The sequence below is a fragment of the Macaca thibetana genome, chromosome 1, assembly GCF_024542745.1.
Source record: "Macaca thibetana thibetana isolate TM-01 chromosome 1, ASM2454274v1, whole genome shotgun sequence".
NCBI classification, from domain to species: Eukaryota; Metazoa; Chordata; class Mammalia; order Primates; family Cercopithecidae; genus Macaca; species Macaca thibetana.
The window spans coordinates 150,303,723-150,317,005 of record NC_065578.1 but is presented as its reverse complement, the minus strand read 5'-3'; the positions used below and the strand labels follow the sequence as shown (position 1 = coordinate 150,317,005).

Here is a 13,283-nt window from a genome sequence, read left to right as displayed (position 1 = left end):
TGGAGACCAACCTGGCCAACATGGTGAAACCCTGTCTCTATTAAAAATACAAAAAAATTAGCCGGGCATGGTGGTATGCACTTGTAATCCCAGCTACTCAGGAGGTGGAGGCAGGAGAATTGCTTGAACCCGGGAGGCAGAGGTTGTAGTGAGTCAATATCATGCCACTGCACTCCAGCTTGGGCGGCTGAGCAAGACTCTGTCTCCAAAAAAAAAAAAAAAAAAAAAAAAAATACATTCATTATCACCAGTCACTAGGAAAGTGTAAATCAATACTATAATGAGATATCATTAGATACCACTAGAATGGCTGAAATGAAAAAGATTGACCAAACCATGTGTTAACAAAGATATGGAGGACCTGGAATTCTCATATGCTGCTAGTGAGAATGTAAAATGGAGCAATGTCTTTGGAAAATAATCATGCAGCTTCTGAAAAAGTTAAATATACTCCTATTATTTGATCCATTCTTAGGTATTTACCCTAGAGCAATGAAATTCTCCACACACACGTATAAAGAAATGTATCAGTACATATGAAAACTAACTCATTAATTTCATCACAGCTTTCTAAAAAACTTTTGTTTTTTTTTTTACACAGCTTTATTTTTATTTATTTATTTTTGAGACAGGGTCTCTTTCTGTCACCCAGGCTAGAGTGAAGTGGTGTGACCATGGCTTACTGTATCCTCAACCTCCCAGCCTCAAGTCATCTTCCCACCTCAGCCTCCCAAGTGCTGCGATACAGGCGCAGGCCACCACACCTGGCTAGTTTTGTTTTTATTTTTCATAGAGATGAGGTCTCATTATGTTCCTAAGGCTGGTCTTGAATTCCTGGGCTCAAGGGATCCTCATGCCTTGGCCTCCCAGAGTACTGAGATTACAGGTGTGAGCAGAGCCACCAGGCCCAGCCCAGAGCTTTATTTTCATGAGCCAAAAAGTTCTAACAATCCAAATGTCCATCAACAGCAGAACAAATAAATTGTGGTATATGTACACAATGGACACTGAGTTATAAAATATATTTATATATATATAGTATGTATATAATATATTCCTTTTACCTGAGATGCTAATTCATCAATATATATATTTTGAGTTGTGTTCATATATTGTTGATAAACACAATATTATGGCTGAATCTCTAAATAACTAGGCTGAGTTAAAAAAAAAAAAAAAGCCAGACAAATCAGAATGTATAGTGTATGATTCCATGCATATAAAACTCTAGGAAATATTAGGCTAGGCATGGTGGCTCACACCTGTAATCCCAGCACTTTGGAAAGCTGAGGAAGGAGGACTGCTTGAGCTCAGGAGTTCAAGACCAGACTAAGCAACATAATAAGACCTCATCTCTACAAAAAATTCAAGAACTTAACTACGTGTGGTGGCACCTGCCTGTAATCCTAGCTATTCAGGAGGGGGGTACAAACAACAAACAAACAAACAAAATTAATTTTAATTTTAAATTCTTTTGTTTTTATTTTGTGTTGTTTTTTTGAGACAGAGTCTTGCTCTGCCGCGAACGCTGGAGTGCAGGTTCAAGCGATTCTCATGCCTCAGCCTCCCAAAGTAGCTGGGATTACAGAGGCGCGCCACCATGCCCAGCTATTTCTGGTACAGGCGTGAGCCACCGCGCTCGCCTGTTTTTGTTTTGTTTTGTTTTGTTTGAGACAGAGTCTCCCTCTGTCACCCAGGCTGGAGTGCAGTGGTGCAATCTTAGCTTACCGCAAGCTCCGCCTCCCGGGTTCACGCCATTCTCCTGCCTCAGCCTCCCCAGTAGCTGGGACTACAGGTGCCAGCCACCACGCCCGGCTAATTTTTTGTATTTTGAGTAGACAGGGGGTTTTACCATGTTAGCCAGGATGGTCTCGATCTCCTGAGCTCGTGATCCGCCCGCCTTGACCTCCCAAAGTGCTGGGATTACAGGCATGAGCCACGGTGCCAGCCCCGCGCTCGCCTTTCAAATTCTTTTATTTATTTTTTATTTTTTTATTTTTTTGAGACAGAGTCTCGCTCTGTTTCCAGGATGGAGTCCAGTGGAGCGATATTGGCTCACTGCAACCCCCGACTCCCTGGTTCATGTGATTCTCCTGCCTCAGCCTCCCCAGTAGCTGGGATTACAGGCATGCGCCACCACACCCAGCTAATGTTTGTAAGTCCTTTTAAATTCTTTTGGAGTGGGAGACATCATCTTTCTTTTTTCTTTTTTTTCCTTTTGAGATGGGGGCCTCATTCTGTCACCCAGGCTGGAATCCAGTGGCATGATCTTGGCTCACTGCAACCTCTGCCTCCTGGGCTCAAGTGATCCTCCATCTTCAGCCTCCTGAGTGGCTGGGACTACCACAGGTGCGCACCACCATGCCCAGCTAATGTTTTTGTATTTTTGGTAGAGACAGGGTTTCACCACATTGCCCAGGCTGGGCTGAAACTCCTAAGCTCAAGCGATCTACCCACCTCAGCTTTTCAAAGTGCTGGGATTACAGGTATGAGCCACTGTGCCTGACATTAATTATTCTTTTTATTGCTAGACTTTAGGTTGTTTTCAGTTTATTTTTATAATAATGCTTTGAAACACATTGAAGTGACAGAAATCACACAAACACACATTGTTTTAGGAAAGCTACCAGAGCCATCAATTTTTCATTCCTAAATAAGCAAAGAAGAGAGGTACCATTTTTTTTTTCTTTTGAGAAGGAGTCTTGCTCTGTCGCCCAGGCTGGGCATCACTCCGTCTCAAAAAAATAAAACAAAATAATAAAATATAAAAAGGTCAGTCGGTCAATTGCTTGTTTTTGTTTGTTAGTTTTGAAATGGAGTCTCACTCTGTCACCCAGGCTGGAGTACAATGGCGCGATCTTGGCTCACTGCAACCTCTCCCTCCTGGGTTCAAGTGATTCTCGTGCTTCAGCCTCCTGAGTAGCTGGGGCTACAGGTGTGTACCACCATGCCCAGCTAAATTTTTTTTGTATTTTTAGTAGAGAGGGGGTTTCACCATGTTGGTTGGCCAGGCTGGTTTTGAACTCCTGACCTCAAGTGATCTGCCTGCCTTGGCCTCCCAAAGTGCTGGGATTACAGGCGTAAGCCATCACCCCCAGCTTGAGTTAATTTATATTTTGTTAAAAGTCCATTTCGGCCAGGCGCGGTGGCTCAAGCCTGTAATCCCAGCACTTTGGGAGGCCGAGACGGGCAGATCACGAGGTCAGGAGATCGAGAGACGATCCCGGCTAACACCGTGAAACCCCGTCTCTACTAAAAAATACAAAAAAAAAAAAATAGCCGGGCGAGGTGGCGGGCGCCTGTAGTCCCAGCTACTCGGGAGGCTGAGGCAGGAGAATGGCGTAAACCCGGGAGGCGGAGCTTGCAGTGAGCTGAGATCCGGCCACTGCACTCCAGCCTGGGTGACAGAGCAAGACTTCGTCTCAAAAAAAAAAAAAAAAAAAAAAAAAAAAAAAAGTCCCTTTTAGGCTGGGCACGGTGGCTCATGCCTGTAATCCCAGCCCTTTGGGAGGCCGAGATCAGGGGTTTGAGACCAGCCTGGCCAACATGGTGAAATCTGGTCTCCATTAAAAATACAAAAATTAGCCAGGTGTGGTGGCAGGCACCTGTAATCCCAGCTACTCAGGAGGCTGAAGCAGGAGAATTGCTTGAACCCAGGAGGCAAGAGGTTGCAGTGAGCCGAGATCACGCCATTGCACTCCAGCCTGGGGAACAAGAGTGAGACTTGGTCTCAAAAAAATAAAAATAAAATAAAAGCCCATTTTATAGGTGAACTGCAAATAAAACATCGATGCCTTAGTTAAAAGTTCACCATGAAGATTGCAAAATTCAAACTCTTAATTACAAGCTGCCTGACAACTGGAGCTAAATAAAACAAAATAGACACAGTAATAGAGTCTAGTGGTACAAGCATATTTTTTAAGTAAAAAAGATTTGATTAATATTTTACCTGTGCTGCCTCCTAACTGTATGATCTTGTTTAAGTTACTTACCTTCTCTGGGCCTCAGTTTCCTTATGTGTTAAATGAAAATAATATCCAGGCCAGGCACGGTGGCTCGTGCCTGTAATCCCAACACTTTGGGAGGTCTAGGCAGGTGATCACCTGAAGTCGGGAGTTCGAAGCCAGACTGGCAACATGGTAAAATCCCACCTCGGCCGGGCACAGTGGCTCACGCCTGTAATCCCAGCACTTTGGGAGGCTGAGGCGGGCATACCACTAGGTCAGGAGATCGAGACCATCCTGGCTAACACGGTGAAACCCCATCTCTACTAAAGATACCAAAAAAAAAAATTAGCCAGGCGTGGTGGTGGGCACCTGTAGTCCCAGGTACTCCAGAGGCTGAGGCAGGAGAATGGCGTGAACCCAGGAGGCGGAGCTTGCAGTGGGTCAAGATCATACCACTGCACTCCAGCCTGGGTGGCAGAGCAAGACTCCGTTTCAAAAAAAAAAAAAAAAAAAAAAAAACCCCGTCTCTACTGAAAAAAAAAAAAAAAATCACAAAATTAGCCAGTGCAGTGGCACATGCTTGTAATCCCAGCTACTCCGGAGGCTGAGGCAGGAGAATCGCTTGAACCCTGGAGGAAGAGGTTGTGGTGAGCCAAGACCACGCCATTGCACTCCAGCCTGGGCAACAAAAGCAACACTCTGTCTCAAAAAAAAAAAAGAAAATAATATCAAACTCACAGTGTCATAAGGACTAAATGAGCTAATAAATATCAAGAGCTTAATACAACCAACCCTCAGTAAGTGGTAACTTTATCATATTAAATAGGCACTTTGAAAAAAGTTTTGTTCAATTCGATAAGTAAATAATTTAGTATTTTCTTTTCTCCCCAGTTTCTAATCTTGTTTACTTGCTGTGTGACTAGAATTGGCTACATAATTTGTAGGGTCCAGTGAAAATAAAAATGCTGGACCCTTTATTAACAAACAATGGAGACGTTCAAGGTAATGACAGTAAAACTTTAAGCCAATTGTGAGACCTTTCTGAGCAAAGGGCCCTATGTGCCTGTTTGGGTCTCATGCCTGTGAAACTGGTCCTGTGTGTGATATACGAACAGGCCAATTTCAACTGCTAATTTATCCAATTTTACAATCTCTTAAATAGAGAAAGTAATATGTTTAACTCATGACTTTGAAAGGTCTGGTCCAAAAACCAGACAAGTCTTACAGGTTAGTTCAGGATCTGCACCTTATCAACCAAATTGTCTTGCCTATCTACCCCATAGTGCCAAACCCATATACTCTCCTATCCTCAATACCTCCCTCCACAACCCATTATTCTGTTCTAGATAAACCTAGCTGACCCCATAAATCCTAAATCCTTTCCCCACTCCCCTTTCTATTCCTTAAAAAACAGCCCTAAAACCTGCTCCCACATTAGCTCTCCCTAACTCATCCCAACTTTTTCATTACACACAGCTGAAGTGCAGGGCTATGTGGTTGGACTTCTTACACAAAAGCGGGGACCACACCCTGTGGCCTTTCTGTCCAAACAACTTGACCTTACTGTTTCAGCCTAGCCCTCATGTCTGCATGCAGTGGCTGCTGCTGCTTTACTACTTTTAGAGGCCCTCAAAATCACAAGCTATGCTCCACTTACTCTCTACAGTTCCCATAACTTTCAAAATTTATTTTCCTCCTCACATTTGATGCATATACTTTCTGCCCCCCAGCTCCTTCAGCTTTACTCACTCTTTGTTGAGTCTCCCACAGTTACCATTGTTCCTGGCCCGGACTTCAATCCGGCCTCCCACATTATTCCTGATACCACACCTGACCCACATGACTGTATCTCTCTGATCCACCTGACATTCACTCCATTTCCCCGTATTTCCTTCTTTCCTGTTCCTCACCCTGATCACACTTGGTTTATTGATGGCAGTTCCACCAGGCCTAATTGCCACTCACCAGCAAAAGCAGGCTATGCTATAGTATCTTCCACATCTATCACTGAGGCTACTTCTCTGCCCCCCGCCCACTACCTCTCAGCAAGCCAAACTCATTGCCTTAACTCGGGCCCTCACTCTTGCAAAGGGACTACACATCAATATTTATACTGACTCTAAATATGCCTTCCATATCCTGCACCACTATGCTGTGATATAGGCTGAAAGAGGTTTCCTCACTATGCAAGGGTCCTCCATCATTAATGCCTCTTTAATAAAAACTCTTCTCAAGGCTGCCTTACTTCCAAAGGAAGCCGGAGTCATTCACTGCAAGGGCCATCAAAAGGCATCAGATTCCATTGCTCAGGGCAATGCTTATGCTGATAAGGTAGCTAAAGAAGCAGCTAGCATTCCAACTTCTGTCCCTCAGGGTCAGTTTTTCTCCTCATCAGTCACTCCCACCTACTCCCCCACTGAAACTTCCACCTATCAATCTCTTCCCACACAAGACAAATGGTTCTTGGACCAAGGAAAATATCTCCTTCAAGCCTCATAGGCCCATTCTATTCTGTCATCATTTCATAACCTCTTCCATGTAGGTTACACGCCCACTAGCCTGTCTCTTAGAATCTCTCATTTTCTTTCCATCTTGAAAATCTATCCTCAAGAAAATCATTTCTCAGTGTTCCATCTACTATTCTACCACCCCTCAGGGATTGTTCAGGCCCCCTCCCTTCCCTACACATCAAGCTCGGGGATTTGCCCCCTCTCAGGACTGGCAAATTGACTTTACTCACATGCCCCGAGTCAGGAAACTAAAATACCTCTTGGTCTGGGTAGGCACTGTCACTGGATGGTAGAGGCCTTTCCCACAGGGTCTGAGAAGGCCACCTTGGTCATTTCTTCCCTTCTGTCAGACATAATTCCTTGGTTTGGCCTTCCCACCTCTATACAGGCTGACAACGGATGGCCTTTATTAGTCAAATCACCCAAGCAGTTTCTCAGGCTTTCGGTATTTAGGGCTCCTGGTTTTACCTCAAATCGCCACCCTTAAGTCTCTCTTGAAGTGGATAGAAGATCTTCAGTGGCAAGGTACGCTCCATACTTTCACCCTGATGAAGTCCTATTCTTTACTTTTATACTCACTCTTATTCTGGCTGCGATTCTTATGCCACCCTCTACCTCTCCCCAGCTTTCTCCACCATACTATCAATCTCACTCTCTCCTAGCTGTTTCTAATCCTTCTTTAACAAACAATTGCTGGCTTTGCATTTCTCTTTCCTCCAAAATCTCCGAGGCCTGGACTTACTCACTGCTAAAAAAAGAGGAATCTGTATATTTTTTAATAGAGAGTGTTGTTTTTACCTAAATTAATCTAGCCTGGTATGTGACAACATAAAAAAACTCAAGTATAGAGCCCAAAAACTCACCAACCAAGCAAATAATTATGCTGAACCCCCTTGGGTGCTCCCTAATTGGATGTCCTGGGTCCTCCCAATTCTTAGTCCTTCAATATCTATTTTTCTCCTTCTCTTATTTGAATCTTGTGTCTTCCTTCCATTTAGTTTCTTAATTCATATAAAACCACATCCAGGCCATCACCAATCATTCTATACAACAAATACTCCTTTTAGCAAGCCCACAATATCACCCCTTACCCCAAAATCTTTCTTCAGCTTAATCTCTCTCACTCTAGGTTCCCACGCTGCCCCTAATCCCAGTCGAAACAGCCCTGAGAAACATCGCTCATTATCTTGCCATACCACCCCCAAAAATTTTTGTTGCCTCAACACTTCACCACTATTTTGTTTTGTTTTTCTTATTGACATAAGAAGACAGGAATGTCAGGCCTCTGAGCCCAAGCTAAGCCATCATATCCCCTGTGACCTGCACGTATACATCCACATGGCCTGAAGCAACTGAAGATCCACAAAAGAAGTGAAAATAGCCTTAACTGATGACATTCCACCATTGTGATTTGTTCCTGCCCCACCCTGATAGGATATATTTCCCCCCCCAGCCCTTAAAAAGATACTTTGTAATATCCTCCCCACCCTTAAGAATGTACTTTGTCCACCTATCCTAAACCTATAGGAACTAATGAAAATCCCACCACCCTTTGCTAACTCCTTTTTCAGACTCAGCCCGCCTGCACCCAGGTGAAATAAACAGCCTTGCTGCTCACACAAAGCCTGTTTGGCGGTCTCTTCACACGGACGCCCGTGACAAAAGGGGCTTTGAAGAGCTGCCCAAAATAGCTCAGTTGGGAGAGCATTAGACTGAAAGGGGCTTTGAAACTGTTTTTTCTTTTTTTTTCTTTTTTCATTTTTTGAGACAAGGTCTCACTCTGTCACCCAGGCTGGAGTGCAGTGAGTGACTTGATCACAGCTCACTGCAGCCTCAACCTCCTGGGCTCAGGGGATCCCCTCACCTCAGCCTTCCAAGTAGCTGGAACTACAGACACACACCACCATGCCTGGCTAATTTTTGTATTTTTTGTAGAGATGTGGTTTCACCATGTTGCCCAGGCTGGTCTTGAACTCCTGGGGTCAAGTGATCCTCCTGCCTCAGCCTCCCAAAGTGCTGGGATTACAAGCGTAATTGTGCCCAGCCCAGGTTTTGAAAATATTAAACATGTATATACTGTAGACCCTCATTATTCATTGATTACATATTTGCAAATGTGGTTACTCCCTAAAATGTATTTGTTACCCAAATAGCACTAGTAGCACTAGCCTGGGAAAATGATCAAAAGTATGGTTTCTATTGAATCCATATTGCTTTTGTGCCATCGTAAAGTAAACAATTGTATGTCAAACCATTGTGAGTGGGGGGCCAGCTGTATTCTTTCTAGGAGCAATGGTTCACTATTTGCTAATTTAATGTTTGTGGCAACTTTATAGAATATATGATATATATATAATATAAATGTTATGTATATTTATATGTAAATACATTATATATACTTATATATAAATACATTGTATATATTTATATATAAATACATTATATTATATATAATGTATATATGATACATTGTATATTTATATATAAATACATTATATACTTATACATTACATATATTTATATATTATATATACATTATATATTTATATATACATGTGATATAATTATATGCAAATATATATATTTATATATTATATATTTATATATTATATTATATATTTATGTTATATATAAATATATAATAATGAGAATTGACTGTATGAGAAAATACATTACTATTTCTACAGGTATATTATTATAAATTACCTTTAACATACTAACATACAGCAACCCAAAGCGTGTTTCAAGTCCACTGGTGTGGATTAGCCCACTGGGATGCTGCCTTGGTGATGGAATATTCTGATCAGTGACATTCCAACTTTGTTCTAGTCATAGAAGCCTGGTTAAGAGAGATTCTGGAGTCAGAGAGATCATTTACTTACCAGCCAGGTGACCTTGGATAAATATAAATTACTTAATCCTCTTTTTTTTTTTTAATTTAATTTGGAGACAGGGTCTTGCTGTGTCACCTAGGCTGGAGTGCAGTGGTGCAATCAGTTTCATTATGTCGGCCAGGCTGCTCTTGAACTCCTGGGATCAAGCGATTTCTCTGCCTTGGCCTTCCAAAATGCTGGGATTACAGGTGTGCATCACCAGGCCCAGCCATTCGACCCTCATAATATTGGTTTCATCATCTGTAAAATGGGGCTAAAGATATTGCTTTCACCAAGCTGTGTGTTTATATGTGTGGTAAGTGATGAGGAGGGAGTTGAGATTACATTAGGAATGCGTGTAAAGCTTTTTGCATTGTGCCTGGCATGAATTTAATACACACACTGATATGTTTTCAGCACATACTCCGCTTGGTGCTGTTGTGGATACTGGGGACAAATGGGTCCTTGCCCCCATGAAGAAGAGTTCTAATCTAAGGATTCATTGTAAGTACTCAGTAAGTGGTAGCTACTTTATTGGTTTTATTAAAACTTTATATTTTACATGGGGAATTTGTTGTCATTGTTCATTTTTGTTTTATTTTGGTTTTCGAGATAGAGTTTCACTCTTGGCACCCAGGCTGAAATGCAGTGGCACGATCTTGGCTTACTGTAAGCTCCACCTCCCGGGTTCAAGTGATTCTCCTGTCTCAGCCTCCTGAGTAGCTGAGATTACAGGCATGCGCCACCACATCCGGCTAATTTTCTATTTTTAGTAGAAATGGGGTTTCACCAAGTTAGCCAGACTGGAACTCCTGACTTCAGGCGATCTGCCTACCTTGGCCTCCCTGGCCTGTTTTGTTTTTCAAGACAGGATCTCACTCCATCGGACAGGCTAGAGTTCTGTGGTGTGATTGAGGCTTACTGCAACCTCAACCTCCTGAACTCAGGTGATTCTCTCACCTCTGCCTCCTGAGTAGCTGGGACTATAAGCGTGGACCACCACAACTGGCTAATTTTTAAATTTCTCATAGAGACGGGATTTTGCCATGTCGCCCAGGCTACATGGAAAGTTATTTTATTCATATGTTTCTTTTGTAAGAAGAGGAGGTCTCCAGTGTTTGTTTTTGTTTGTTTGTTTGTTTTTAATCTTCAGGTCACTCTAGAATGTTTCCAATGTGGAGGAAAGGGGCAGGGCAAAACTAACTGACTAACTCACTACATGGCAGAACAGCTCAAGAAACAAGCTGACTCAAGAAATTACAGATCATTTATAGAGCCATTGCTGCCTTCAAAGGTGGGCAGTGCATTTTTAAAAACACATTTATTTATTTATTTTTTTTGGTGGCAAGGTCTTGCTCTGTTGCCCAGGCTAGAGTGCAGTGGCATGATCTTGGCTCATTGCAACCTCCATCTACAGGGTTCAAGCCATCCTCCCACCTCAGCCTCCCAAGTAGCTGGAAGAATAGGTTTGTGTCACCAGGCCCCGTGAATTTTTGTATTTTTTGTAAAGACAGGGTCTCACTATGTTACCCAGGCTTGTCTCGAACTCCTGAGCTCAAGCCATCCTCCTGCTCAGTCTTCCAAAGTGCTAGGATTACAGGCCTGAGCCATGGCTCCCAGTCAACACATTTATTTACTTTTAGGAAATACAGTATAGTTCACATAGTTAATGTATAACTGCTTTCACTACATCTTGAGAGATTCAGGAAAGTTCTTGCTAATAATAAGGCCTAGCATGGAACTAGGATGTACTTTGCATTTGTATAACCCAGGTGGAAGAGCACACATAGGCTAAAGAAACAAACAAAAAAACCCGATAAAAGAACAACAGGGCCCAGCCAGGGTGAAGGTACCTTAAGGCAACAAGAGAGGGAGGAAGGGGCTTCCGAGAAGCAGGGAAGGAAAAAACTTCAGAAATAAGTGTTAGAGTTCTGTTGCAGTGGCTCACTAATTCCAGCACTTTGGGAGGGTGAGGCAGACAGATCACTCGAGGTCAGGAGTTCAAGACCAGCCTGGCCAACATGGTGAAACCCCATCTATACAAAAAACACAAAAATTTGCTGGGCATGGTTGCATGCACCTGTAATCCCAGCTATTTGGGAGGTGGAAGTGGGAGGTTGAATCTGTTTAGTAAATTGGGGGCTTAGAATATTTCATTTTTGGTTTACAAGGGCTTGAGTTCTCCTTGTGGCCTGTCTCCATATGGAATTTCCTCTAATTACAGTTTTCAGGAGCTATTTGATCTCTCAACTCTAAGCATACAGACCCCTTAAGACTCCTCTGTAGAGAAAGGTTGGGTTACCCACAAAGGGAAGCCCATCAGACTAACAGCAGATCTCTCGGCAGGAACTCTACAAGCCAGAAGAGAGTGGGGGCCAATATTCAACATTCTTAAAGAAAAGAATTTTCAACCCAGAATTTCATATCCAGCCAAACCAAGTTTCATAACTGAAGGAGAAATAAAATCCTTTACAGACAAGCAAATGCTTAGAGATTTTGTCACCACCAGGCCTGCCCTGCAAGAGTCCCTGAAGGAAGCACTAAACATGGAAAGGAACAACCGGTACCAGCCATTGCAAAAACATGCCAAAATGTAAAGACCATCGATGCTAGGAAGAAACTGCATCAACTAATGAGCAAAATAACCAGCTAATACCACAATGACAGGATCAAGTTCACACATAACAATATTAACCTTAAATGTAAATGGACTAAATGGTCCAATTAAAAGACACAGACTGACAAATTGGATAAAGAGTCAAGACCCATCAGTCTGCTGTGTTCAGGAGACCCATCTCACATGCACAGACACACATAGGCTCAAAATAAAGGGATGGAGGAAGATCTACCAAGCAAATGGAGAACAAAAAAAAGCAGGGATTGCAATCCTAGTCTCTGAAAAAACAGACTTTAAACCATCAAAGATCAAAAGAGACAAAGAAGGCCATTACATAATGGTAAAGGGATCAATTCAACAGGAAGAGCTAACTATCCTAAATATATATGCACCCAATACAGGAGCACCCAGATTCATAAAGCAAGTCCTTAGAGACTTACAAAGAGACTTAGACTCCCATACAATAATAATGGAAGACTTCAACACCCCACTGTCAACATTAGACAGAGCAACGAGACAGAAAGTTAACAAGGATATCCAGGAATTGAACTCAACTCTGCACCAAGCGGACCTAATAGACATCTACAGAACTCTCCACCCCAAATCAACAGAATATACATTCTTCTCAGCACTACATCGCACTTATTCCAAAATTGACCACATAGCTGGAAGTAAAGCACTCCTCAGCAAATGTAAAAGAACAGAAATTATAACAAACTGTCTCTCAGACCACAGTGCAATCAAACTAGAACTCAGGACTAAGAAACTCAATCAAAACCTCTCAACTACATGGAAACTGAACAACTTGCTCCTGAATGACTACTGGGTACATAACGAAATGAAGGCAGAAATAAAGATATTCTTTGAAACCAATGAGAACAAAGATACAACATACCAGAATCTCTGGGACACATTTAAAACAGTATGTAGAGGGAAATTGATAGCACTAAATGCCCACAAGAGAAAGTAGGAAAGATCTAAAATTGACACCCTAACATCACAATTAAAAGAACTAGAGAAGCAAGAGCAAACACACTCGAAAGCTAGCAGAAGGCAAGAAATAACTAAGATCAGAGCAGAACTGAAGGAGATACAGACACAAAAAACCCTCCAAAAAATCAACGAATCCAGGAGCTGGTTTTTTGAAAAGATCAACAAAATTGATAGACCATTAGCAAGACTAATAAAGAAGAAAAGAGAGAAGAATCAAATAGATGCAATAAAAAATGATAAAAAGGATATCACCACCAATCCCACAGAAATACAAACTACCATCAGAAAATACTATAAACACCTCTACGCAAATAAACTAGAAAACCTAGAAGAAATGGATAAT

At 42.2% G+C, this 13,283-nt stretch overlaps 1 protein-coding gene across 3 annotated transcripts in view; it reads right to left on the bottom strand.

Annotated features, from left to right (window-relative positions):
• SPATA45 (spermatogenesis associated 45) overlaps positions 1–13,283 on the bottom strand; it is an 800,921-nt gene that overhangs the window by 8,044 nt on the left and 779,594 nt on the right. The window contains exon 1 of one of the 3 annotated variants that reach the window (XM_050761968.1): positions 9,164–9,269. The exons of the other annotated variants lie outside the window; for them this stretch is intronic. The gene's annotated coding sequence lies outside the window, so the exon portion shown is untranslated. Of the gene's footprint in view, positions 1–9,163; positions 9,270–13,283 lie in introns of those variants that run through there. 3 annotated transcript variants of the gene reach the window in all.